We start from the raw sequence: 12,802 nt of genomic DNA on the forward strand, positions 1-12,802 counted from the left end.
GGAGTCAGAGGGAAATCTGCAGGGTCAAGGAGCACTTATGTGGCCCCACCCCCAGGAGGTCTTGAGGGTGCCTAAAGGACCATCCTGGGATGCCAAATATGTGTTGGATGATGAAATGTAGGATGTCCCCAAACCTGTCTGAGTGTGGATCCACAATTAGCTGCTGAGGATACACTTTGATGTGGGAATAAGTCCTTAGAGAGGCTAATTAAGCCTGGAAACTTCCTCGGGCTAGGACTGTTTCCTAAAAACCTATAGCCTAGGAGAATGAACACCCAAGTGAAATCTGGGTACAAAAACCCGTGTTGCCCAGTGACTAGAGATGGAGACGTTCATCCCTGGAGTTGTCTCCACGTAGCCTCAAGGAATCACTGAATCTCAGAGTTGGAGGACCTTACTTGCCATTCCTTCATCAAGATACTGCATCTGTCAATCACACACTGTCCACCATGCCTGAAACTCGGCCTCCTCATCTCAATGGCTTCCCTGACTTCCTTGGGATCCCAAGTAAAACCTACCTTCTGCAAGAAGCCTTTTCAGAACCAGCTTAATGAGAACACCTTCCCTCTATTGATAATCTCCAGCTAATCTCTAGTATATCTTGTCTGGACCTAACTGGTTTGTGGTATCCTTCACTGGTCTGTGAATTCTTTGAAGGCAGGGATTGTTGGGCTGTTTTGTTTTGTCTTTATAGCCCCAACATTTAGTACAATGCCAGACACATAGAAGGTGCTTAGTCAATGCTTGTTGACCTGAGAAGCCATCTAGTTCAACCTTGTATCCGACTGAGAATCCCTCTACAACAACCCCAGCAAGTGGACCTCCAGACTTCACCTGGCGCTCTCCAGTGTTGGGAACCCACTAGCTACAGGGGTCACTTACTACAGTTTTAAATAGCTCCAATTGTTAGGAAGTTTTTGTTTAGTGGCAGAAATCCATCTCTCTGTAACTTTCACTCATTTCTACTAGATCTACCCTCTATACCTAAACAAAACAAGCCAGTTCCTCTTCCACAAATACTTGGAGAAAGCTATCATGCCCCCCCCTACCCCCCCAACCCCCCACCCCAAGCCTTTTCTTCTCCAGGCTAAACATGCCCAGTACCTTCAACTGATGTTCATATGAAATCAACCTGAGATCCTTCACTACTCTTCAGCTCATCAAGGTCCTCTTCCTAAAATATGGTAAGAAAATCTGAACTCACAACTCTCAGTGGAATCTTACTAGGACAGAGTGCTAGGACATGAGATGACAATCTCATCCTGAGCACTATCCTTCAGGTAATGCAGGCTAAGATCACAGGAATTTTTTCTAGCTGCCAATTCAGTCTGTTAACTCATCCTTCATCTGAAGTCCACTAAAAACTCAGGATCTTTTTCAGACAAACTTCTGTCCAGACAAACTGGTTTCCCATCTTGTACTTATGAAGAATTCTAAAGAGGAGTGAAAAAGGTGATAAGTGACATTCATTCTTTCATTCAGTTAACCTTTTGTAAACTAGAACTCACTTTTATGGAGTGCTTTCTTCACACTGATGGGGTGCTTGGGTGCTTGTGTTTGGGTGCTTGTGCTTGTACTTGGACCCCAATATCTCCTTAGCCTCAGAAACCCTATCTCTGACAACCACTCCCCAGCCCAAGGACACTGTGCCTAGCAATTACTCAAGCATGGGCCCCAGCAAGACCCTTATCTCTCTCCCTAGTGCAGCTACACAAAGCTGGGTGAGAGAGTGCTGGGCTGCTCAGGCCCCAGCCCTCAGATCATGTCTTTGGAAGCCTCCCAATTTCTTAGTAAGTTCCTGTCTTGTGCGAAAGCTTTCCCTTGTTGCAGAACATTCTCTCATCAAGACAGAGAGAGACGGGTGCCTTGCCCAGCCCAAGGAGTTTTGTCCTTGGCTGGCCCAAGGACTCTTCCTCCTGCCAGACTCCACAGATCCATACCTCTGTCATCTCCCTCCCTGTCTGGTATACTCCCTGTACTTTCTCATCTATAGCTCCCAAAGACAGTTGGACCTTTAGATTACCTCATCAGTGTCCCTGGCATTCCTTTCCCATGCCGTTTTCCATAAAAACCCTAGCTCTATCCTCTTGCAGGTTCCTTAAGAATCCTTGCCTGCTGAAAAGCGTAACAATAAATCTTTGCCACCTTGACTTAAAGAATGCTTGAGTCTGTGAACTCATTCCAGACGACCCCGTCCAGTACTCTAGTCTTTGAGGAGTCTCAGCCTCTCAGATCACAACAACACCAGCCTTGTAAGATGCTAATATTATTATTCTCACTTGAGAGTCTCTCTTTAGTCTGTCCAAGATCACTTCAGCCCTGAAATTCATACCATGGAAGTACCCTGCACCCCTTTGGCCCTTCCTTTGGATTGGGTGGCTTCTCCCAGAACCTCCATTTAAGGAGGACACCCAGGCCAGCCATCTCTTCATTTCTCACAAGCCAGTAATCTGGACTTCATAACGCCCCTTGCTGGAACGTCTTCCCCCTCCCCACTTTTAGCTTCCTTTCACACATTGTTTTCTCCCATTAGAATGTAAGCTCCCAATGGATTAATCAGTGGTGCTGATTTTTTTCTCTTAAAAAAATAATATTTGTTATATGGGATGGCCCTCAGGGATGGGGAGGGATAGGGATGCTTGAGATAACTGTGATGATGTGAAACAGAAGATAGCAATAAAAACTTATTGAAATATTTTTAAAAAACATAAACCCAAAAATTTTTTTTAAAAATTAAAATAAAAAAAAAAGAACAGGGCCCTCGAGGGCCAGGACTCTCTTTCTTTTTGCTTGTGTTTATATTCCCAGCACTTAACATGGTACTGGCATATAGTAAGCACTTTATAAGTGCCTGTTTATAAGTCATCCTTCATATGTAAACAATAAAACCATTAAATATTTAACAAATGAAGAAATTGAGGCTCAAAGAGGTGATGTGCCCATGGTCTCACAACTAGTAAGCAGCAGGGCTGGAATTCAAACTCAGGTGTTCTGACTTTTTCTTTCACTAAACTCTGTTGAGTCTCTATTGTGTTCAAGGCCCTTTGGGAAGATGCAATAAAGAAAAAAGCATTATCTGCCCTCATGGTGCTTCTAGTCTAGTAAACAAATCATATGCATGAAAATGTGATAGGAGATTAGAGGTGAAAGCTCAGAGGGGATAGTTAATATCCTCCTAGCGGATCAGGGAAGGTTAGAGACTGCATGTTTGACCTTGAAGGATGGGTAGGAATTGGACAAATTGATTATGGCATCCTAAATCTAAAAAAAACCTGAGACAGGGCCAACCCTTTCATTTTATACATGAGTAAACTGAGGTCCACAAAGGCTAAATGACTTGCTCAGGGTTACCCAGATAGCATCAAAGTTAGGATTCAAACCCAGGTCCTCTCACTCCAGAGCCAGTGCTGTTTAATAGTGCCTTCTTTAAGGAGGGACCTGGGAAAGAGGGAAAAGGAGGGAAGAGAAATTAATTGAATCCCTTTCACTCTCAGCTAATGGTCTCACTTCCTATTTTACTGAAGTAGAAATTGTCTCATTGGAGCCCTCTCAATCCCTCTGAAACTCTCTATATTCACACCCATCTTCTTCTTACATTCAGTCTCAGAGCATAAGGAAGTCCTTATCCCTTCCCAAGACTAAACCTCCTACCTCTACCCTGGAATTAATCCCATTCCCCTCTGTGACTTTTCTCTCTCAATTATGACCTCTGTCTTATACATATTCAACCCACCCCCTTTTCTTCATTCCTTTCCTTCTGCTTACAAATATGTTCAGGTCTCTCCTATTCTAAATATAGCAGACGACAATATTTCCTTCTCCCTTAGCCAGGGTGCCTGCACCAGAAGCAGCCAATTCTGTCCCTTCCTTCCTTCGTGTTTAGAGATATCTTGCAAATAACAAAACACGGTTTAAAAAAAAAAAAAGAGGTTCTTTGGTTGTACGGTGTATTCATGATATGTACACATGTTTGAGTAGTCAAAGGCTCCAGGGTGACCTATCCACATGGGCTGGACAGCTGGTCCCCTGGAATAGGTGATGAGTACCATCTGCTAGAAAATGGCAGAGCCAGCACCAGTGGAATGGTAGCTGAGAGAAAGCTGCCAGAAGAGAAACAATGTGAAGACAAAGGAGCCTGGGGGAGCAGTGTCATGGAACAGCACACACACACACACACACACACACACACACACACACACACACCCTTGCTGAAGCCCCACCCAGGGCAGTTTTAAAAGCCAGAGACTAGACAGGTCTTTGGGGGAAGGTGACCCACTGGTGGGTTTTTTGACTCTCTCTCGGCCTCGATGCAGGTCCTTTCTGTCCCCTCTCCGATTCATCCTTCTTCACATTGCTGCCCAAATAATCTTCCCAATATACTTATTTGATCATTTGACTCCTATGCCCAAAAGCCTTTTGTGGTTTCCCATATTCTACCAAATGAGTCCCAACTCCAGTACTATTTCCTCCATCAAGACTTACCATCACTGTCTCCTCCCTAGGTGAAAATGAATTTTCTCTATTCAAACTTCGCATACCATTTGGTCTGGACCTCTGCTTTGCACTCATCCCTCCCTTGTTCCCTAGTTATTTGCATGCATTTTCCCTTGCTATTAGATTGTAAGCTCCTTCAGAGCAAGGCTGTGTCATATCTTTGTATCTCCAATACTTTGTACATTGTAGATACTTAATAAATGTATGTTGAGTGAATGACAATACCGTTCCTTTTGATGCTCTTTTCTCTTGACTTCTGTGATACTGCCCTCTCATGTTTCTCCTGTCTCCAATAGCTCCTTGTCAGATTCCTTTGCTGGTTCCTCATCCTTTTTCCATTCTTTAAGTATGGAATTTCTCCAAGGCTCTGCCCTTAGCTCTCTTTTCATCTCACTACAAACATCCCTCTTTGTAACTTCACACACTTGGTTGAAACCAATGGAAAATATCCAAAACTGAATCCATCATTCCCTTCCCTCCTCCACAACCTGTCTTACCTCCTAACTTCCCTATTTCTATTGGTATCACTAACATCCTAGTAACTCAGACTTGAAACCTCAGTCATTTTTCACTCCTCTCTCTCTTTAATCCCCTCCCCTCCCATACCTCATCACCTGTCTCACTATAATAGCTTACTAATCCTGTCCCTAGTGTCTCCCTTTTTCCAGTCTATGCTGCTTGCCTTCTTAATAGATTGCTCTAATCATATCACTCCTCTGCTCAGAAGCCTTTGGTGGCACCCCAAGGACTTCCAAATAGAGTTAAAGACCTTAGCTTGAAAAAAAACCACTGCATCCTAGGCCATCTCCAGCTGTCCTGATCTGTATCTGGCCACTGGATCCAGATGCCTCCGGAGGAGAAAGCGAGGCTGGTGACTTTGCACAGCACTCCCTCACTTAACTCCAATTCACTTGCATGTCATGGCATCACCTCTCTGATGTCATGGTCCTCTTCCAGAACAAAGACAAACAGCAACAACCAGATAGAATATAGACCTAAAGCTTGTTTGTAGGAAATGATAAAAATTCAATTCAGTTCAGCAAAGTCATTTATTAAGCAGTTATGTGCCCGGTACTGTTCCAGGTGCTGGAGATACAAAGAATAAATGAAATACAGTTTCTGCAAATAAAATGGATCTGCCCTGTCTCCTTCGCCACACACTCTGCCCCTCTGGCTTCTCTGCTGTCTTTGATGCTCACTTTTTACCAGATTTAATCTGTATAAATATATAGGCATGGGGGGGGGGGGAGAAGGACAGAGGAGAGACAGTCTACAGTGTGACTAGCATCCTATTAGAGAAGCCCCAAGCAATGACATTCCTATTTATTCTTTAGACATATATCACCTTTCCATTTTAAACAAGTAAGGCAGTGTTAATCCAGACAAATACATGTTTACTAAATAGGCAGGATGTCCCCCACACTCAATAAGGCAGCCTGAGAGACATGAAAATCACAAACTCACAGGGTCAGAAAGGACCTCAGACACCAGTTAATCCAATCGAGACATGACCAAGGACCTCTTCTACAAGATTTCCAGCAAGTGAGTGACCATCCAGACTTTGCTTAAAAACCTCTACCTCGGGAAAATCCATTCTGTAGAGAGGCAGGCCATTCCACTTTTGGATTGCTCTAATTATCAGAAAGTTTTTCTTTGCACTGGGCAATAACCTTCACTACTCCATCATCCCTTGTGCCCTAGTTTTCTCCTCTGGGGCCAAGGAGAACAAGTGTAATTGTTGTTCCATTTCAGTCTTCAAATACTGGAAGACACCTATCATTTTCTCCTCTAAGTTTTATTTTTTCTAGGCTAAATATCCTGGTTACTTCTACTAGTAAGAATTATTAATGTGGCATCATGACTATTCCCCATCCTGGTTGGCCTCTGCAGAAGCTTTGTAGCTTATCAACCTCCTTTTGGAAACATGGTGCCATCGTACACAGTAACAGCAACACCGTGTGATGATCAACTATGAATGACTTAGCTCTTCTCAGCAACATCACAATCCAAGAAAAGGACAAAGGACTTGATGGAAAATGCTATCCACATCCTTATAAAGAATTAATGGACTCTGAATGCAAATCGAAGCATACTTCTTTCACTTTATTTTTTTTCGTGGTTTTTTTCCCTTTGGTCTGTTTCTTCTTTCACAACTGTGAGTAGTATGGAAATATGTTTTACATGATAGCACACATAAAACCTATATCAAATTGCTTACCATTTTAGGAAGAGGGAAGAGGAGGAAGGAAGAAAAATTTGGAACTCAAAATCTTGTAAAAATGAATGCTAAAAATTATCTTTACATGTAATTGGGAAAAATAAAATACTAGTAAAAAATAAAGTGTAAGACCATAAAATGAAATGTAATGGGAATAAATGTCCCAATGATCAAGTTTCTACACATCTTTTCAGATTCTGGCTCCATTATTCATATGTTAAAATTTCATCAGCACAACATGAATGCCTTTAACCAAGTTGGTTAGATAAAGGGTTAAACAGCATAGATCCATAGGGCACTTCACTAGGGACCTCTTTCCAAACAGATGATGTAAAGATAAAAAGAACCATGCTTATGCTCAAGAAACTTAAAATGTAAAAATAATAATAATAAAGAGCTCTCTGTGGCTCTAAAAGAGGGGATAAAAAGTAATTGTTACCATACAAATTCCTAAGACAGTCTTTTCCCTCTTAAAGCAATTGTTACATTCTACCTTCTAGAACTGAAAATAGGTTTTATCCATACAACTAGTCTGTTAAAGATCTATTTTTTTAAAACCCATTTTTATTCTTTCTACCTTCCACCGGCTCTCCCACTGCCCTAGATGACAAAGACCCCTAAGAACATTTTATGGAAGGTGTTCAATAAATAAATGAATGAAATACACTACCAAGATGTCTCCGCCCCCCCCATCATGTCACATAACTAAGATAACACCCACACTGTACGCCTTCCTTCCCCTACAACAAATTCAACAGACACAAATCATACCAGACACAAATAATAGTGGAGACTCTCCAAAAAGCAAAGAGATAAACTAGAACAAGCATAAGATTAAAATCATGAGGACATGGGTTCAAATTCTAACTCTGCTACTTTCTATCTGGATGTTAGGCAAATGGCTTCTCCATTCTGGGCCTCAGTTTCCTCACTAATAAAATGATAGGGGTGAGACTATACTTCTAAGCTCTTCCAGCTTAAAATTATCAAGGAGAGGCAGCCAGATATAGTGGACAGAGTGCAGGAGTAGGATTCAGGAAGACTTGAGTTCACATTCCACGTCAGCCATTTGTTTAGACAGAACTAGTACCTCTAGTGTGAGGGCTTGCCAAGCATCCACCTATGGTGCCCACCTGTCACCCAACTCTCACCTGTGGCCCCAAGAAGCTGGAGCATGTGCAAAAGCCACACCCTTGTAAAACCACCTTGGTAGATGGGCTAAACCAGGTTGAGGGTAACCAACAGGCCTCAAACCTATGAGTGAATTAGGGGGATGTCTATCCCACGCATGTTAAGATTTCCCTCACTGGAATGTGTGGTTGAGGACAATTTGTTCCAACCAATAGGAAAATGGTTGAAGCAGGTGCTATGAGGCACTTAGAGCTTGGTCAGATATGGAAGACACCAAGATTGTCCACTGCATCGTGGGCCTTGGCCAGTGGTCTTGACTTTTGTCTTGTCACCGGACTTCCATGACTCTGAAAGAATGAGGCTGAGGACTATAAAATTCTGCCTCACTTCAATTCAGGGGCAAGTCAAGATATCACCCTCATGATATCATTGGTCCTCTTTAAAAAGGAAGAACAAACAATGGTTGGATGACAGTAGGCAAGTTTTCCCATCTGCATAATGGGTTATAACTCCCAATCAAATGATATAACATATATAAACAGCCTTGCAGTCCTTAGAGGGTAATACAAATGGGTGCAGTTATAATTCTCTGACACGCAATTGGATAGCAGGTAACTCATTCCTCCTCTCAGAGCCTGTTTTCATAAAAAATTTTCATAAAAATAATGCGATTGGATCACTAATGTGAAAATGTTTAATAGGAAAGTATATGTATAGCCTATATCAGATTGTGCGTGGTCAGGGGGAGGGAGGGAGGCGGGGAGGGAGGGGGAGAAAAATTTAAAATTCAAAAGCTTATGGAAGTGATTGCTGATAAATTAAAATAAATTAATAAAAAATGTACTGGGCTAAAATATCCTAAAAAAAAAATGTGGTTGAACCAGACCAAGGGTTCTTAACCTACAAGTTCACAAACTTGTGTTTTTAAGCATTTTGATAACTATATTTCAATGTCACTGGTTTCCTTTTTATTCCTATGTTTTTATTTTCTGCATTTAAAAATATTTTTTTTTCTGCAAAGGGGACCAGACTGCCCAAGGGATCCATGGCACAGAAAAAGTTAAGAACCCTGGGCCAGATTTTGTCCAAGGTCTCCCACGGCTCCAATCTACTCCTCCTCCTTCCAGCCCGTCCAGGGTCACCCCAGCAGCTAAGGATGCCCTAGGCGGGGTAGGACGGGAGGTGACAGGCACTGATGTTCAGAAATGCTCCTTTATGAGAATTTGCGGTGGCTCCCGCGAGCCGCCACCAGAGGGAAGCAGAGCAGCTCGCTCCCTCCCTTCCCCCCTCCTCCCAGCGTCCGGCCACATCAGCCGGAACACATGCCGGAAGTGGTGTAAGGCTAATGCCTTACAAGACGAAGGGCCGTACGGAGACGTCACTCCCTCCCCAGAAGGAAATGTCTTCCGAAAGCAACTATCCTTTCTTTCGTCGTCTCCAAGGCTGGGAATGCCTTGAGGTGTCAGGGAGCTCAGGGAAGGTGGACCTGGCAGATCTTCCTACCTCCCCTCCTACCCACCTTGGCCCGCCCCATTACCACCACCACTAGAGACAGGATGGCGGCTCCTCCCGGAGTCCGAACCCGAAAGGGTGGTGCCTAAACGCGAGGCATGCGCCGTACGCGCGGGAACTCTCGCCTGCCCCGCCCCTCCGACCCCTTCCATCCCCCCTCCCGAGAATGGCCCCTCTTCCATCCTCCGCCCTGCGTCAGAGGGTGTAGCCCAGGCGTCTCCCTCTGTGCGTAAGCGCGCCGCCCCGGGGCGGGGCGGGGCAAGGAGGTGGGGGAGGGGTGGGTGTTTGTCTGCGTGTCCATGGAGCTGAACCCCAGATGGGATATCGAACCTGGAGTTCGGGGGACCTGGATTCGAATCCCGCCTCTATCATTTACCACCGTGGGGGCCTGGGCTAGTCCCCGAGCTTCTCTGAGCCTCAGTTTCGTCATCTGTAAAATGGAAATAATAACACCAGTAATACCTAATACCTTTAGGGGCTGTTGTGAGGCACCTATGGAATAATGACCACAAAGTAACTTGAAAACTTTGAAGTCCTCTGTATTTATCCCATCTTTACTGGACAGGCAGATGACCAGGGAATAATCAGAGGGCCTCCCATTCATTGCTCACCTGTTGGAACCCCAGAAGCTGTTTTTTTAAAATCAGTGTTTATGGATATCATTTATATTTGCGTGGCCTGGAGCGCCCCTCCCCCACCCCTCCACTTCTCCTCTCCCAGAGCGCCATCCTTTATAAATAATTCAAGAACCGATTTTCCAGTGAGAAGGTCATGGCATTCCTAGAGGAGCTCTCAGACGTTAGGAATGTGCCCCAAACCATTCCACCTTCTCTAAGTAAGCTGTCATGCATTGATCACGCAGGAAACTGTCTTTCAACCTGTTGGATTTTAAACCTGAACGACTTTTCTTTAATTTTGGGGTGGGGGGGAGACTTTTTCTACAGGTCAACTTTACCTCCTGCTTAGAGATACTTCTACCTGGTATAAGGTCATATATGAGATAACAGAGAAGAGTAAGGAAGCTCATTGGTGCCGTTGGAGAGAACTCGCTGGACCTGGAGCCTGGAAGTCTTGCCTCAGGCACTAGCTTCATCGGATCCTGGGCAAATCATTTAACAACTCTGCCTCAGTTACCAGATCTATAAAATGGGGTTAATAATAGCAACTCTCAGGGCAGCTAGTTGGCCCAGCCAGCAGATAGAGCTACAGCCTTGGAGTCAGGAGGACTGAGTTCAAATTCAGCCTCAGACACTTGACACTTACTAGCTGTGTGACTGTAGGCAAGTCACTTAACCCCAATTGCCTCACCAAAAAGAAAAAAAATAATAGCAACTTCCTCTCTATGTTGTGAGGATAGAATGAGATTATATTTGTAAAGCGCTTGGCAAACCTTAAACTGTTAGTATATGTGCTACCTATTGAGGCAAATAAGGCCTTAATATATTATTATAATTATTATTATATGTTAAGATTAAGACATACATTAAATAACTGCTAAGCCAGTCTTTCCTCACAGTTCTTCTCTCTCAACATCTCTGGCCTCTTCCTTATTTCATCAGTTATCCCTGTTTTTTTCTTGTGTATTCAATCTCCAGGCTCCATTGGATTCTTCCTTCAAGTCAATAAATAGGTTTGCTCAGGTCTCTCCTATTCTGATGGGAAAGGGAATTTATCCAGGACCTGTGGGTTTCCTTGAACTACCAGCAATATTTATTATGCATTATTGACCTTTACTTCTTTGGACTCTGTTAACGCATCCTGGCCCTCCCTCTTGATATTTACCCTTCCGGTGATTTCTGGGACACTTCATTTTCCTGGTCCTCCACCTACCTCTGGTTTATTTTTCTGTTATCTTCTTTGATAGTTTCACTTCTTCCCCTCCCCCTCTTTATTGGCTTTCTATAGTCTTTTGTCTTCTTTTCTTTCCTCTTTACTCTCTCCCCTGGCAATCTCATTGATTCCCATTACTTCAACTATCATCCCTTGGCAAATGATTCCCAGATCTCTTCATATTCTTGTTATTTGTATCTTTCACTCTGCCTAACACAATGCTGTGCCCATAATAAGCACTCAGAAAGTATGTGTCGAAAGAATAAAGGACCTCAGATGGAGTCTCCTCACCCTATTTGCCAGGAATGACATAATAAGTTTAAGCTAGAAACCTCACAGACTGTGTGAGGACAAACAGTCCCTCCAACTTCCTGACTAAACTGTCAGTCGGCCTGTGGCTGCCACAGACTACTTCCTTTAAGAGCAAGGTTCATCCATGGTGCTAACATTTATTCTTTAAATCAGAAATTAAAGATCATTCAACGTGAGATGGAAGGTTGGATAGTTCTCTGTAGCCATATGTAAGGCTAAGACCACTGCTCCCAGAAGAACAGGGAGGATACCTGAGATCTTTGTCGAAGAATTTCAGAGTTGGAAAGAACCTCAGAGACATTCTGGCCCAAGCTATTACTTGAACAGCAGTACCTCTATGATCCCCAACAAGTGGTCATCCCTTTTGGGTCTCGGTTTTCTTCTCTGTAAAATGAGGGGGGTAGAATAGATAAGGAGTTCTTAATGGATTTCTTTTGCAGTCTGGTGGAAACCATGGAGCCCTTTTCAGAATCATGTTTTTAAATGCATAAAATAAAATACATAAAATTACAAAGGAAACTAGTTATATTGAAATATAGCTATCATAGGTCTATATCCCAAAAACATCCAAAAAAAGGAGATCTAGTTGTACAAAAATATTTATAGCAGCTCTTTTTGTGGTGGTTAAGAATTGGAAATCGAAGGGATGCCCATCAATTGGGGAATGGCTAAACAAGCTGTGATATATGATTGTGATGGAATATTATTGTGCTATAAGATATGACAATCGGGATGATTTCAGAAAAACCTGGAAATACTTATCAACTGATGCATAGTGAAGTGAACAGAACCAGGAGAACATTGTGCATAGTAACAGCAATATTGTTCAGTGAAGAATTGTGAATGACTTAGCTATTCTCAGCATACAATGATCCAAGACAATCCCAAAGGACTAACGATGAAACATAGTATCTGCCTTCAGAGAAAAAACTGGTATTGATTGAATACAGACTGAAACTTGCTATTTTTCACTTTCTTTCTTTCATTTTTTTCTTTTATTAGAGTCTTCTTGTACAAAATGACTAATATGGAAATTTTTTATATGATTGCATTAACTTATATCTTATTGTTTACTGTCTCAGGAAGGAGGGAGGGAAGGAAAGGAATAAAACTTCAAATAAAAATATTACAATCAGAGGAAAAAAAAAGAAATATCACTATCAGCTTGCTCACAGTGGCGCATGCCTGTAATTCCTGCTACTGGGAGAGGCTGAGGCTTGTGGATTGCTTGAGCTCCAGAGCTCTGTGCTGCAATAGGCTAAGTCGATTAGGCATCTGCACTCAAAATGGTGAAACCCCCCCCCC

This window comes from Vombatus ursinus, unplaced genomic scaffold (assembly GCF_900497805.2).
Source record: "Vombatus ursinus unplaced genomic scaffold, bare-nosed wombat genome assembly UNPS02014773.1, whole genome shotgun sequence".
Taxonomy (NCBI): domain Eukaryota; kingdom Metazoa; phylum Chordata; class Mammalia; order Diprotodontia; family Vombatidae; genus Vombatus; species Vombatus ursinus.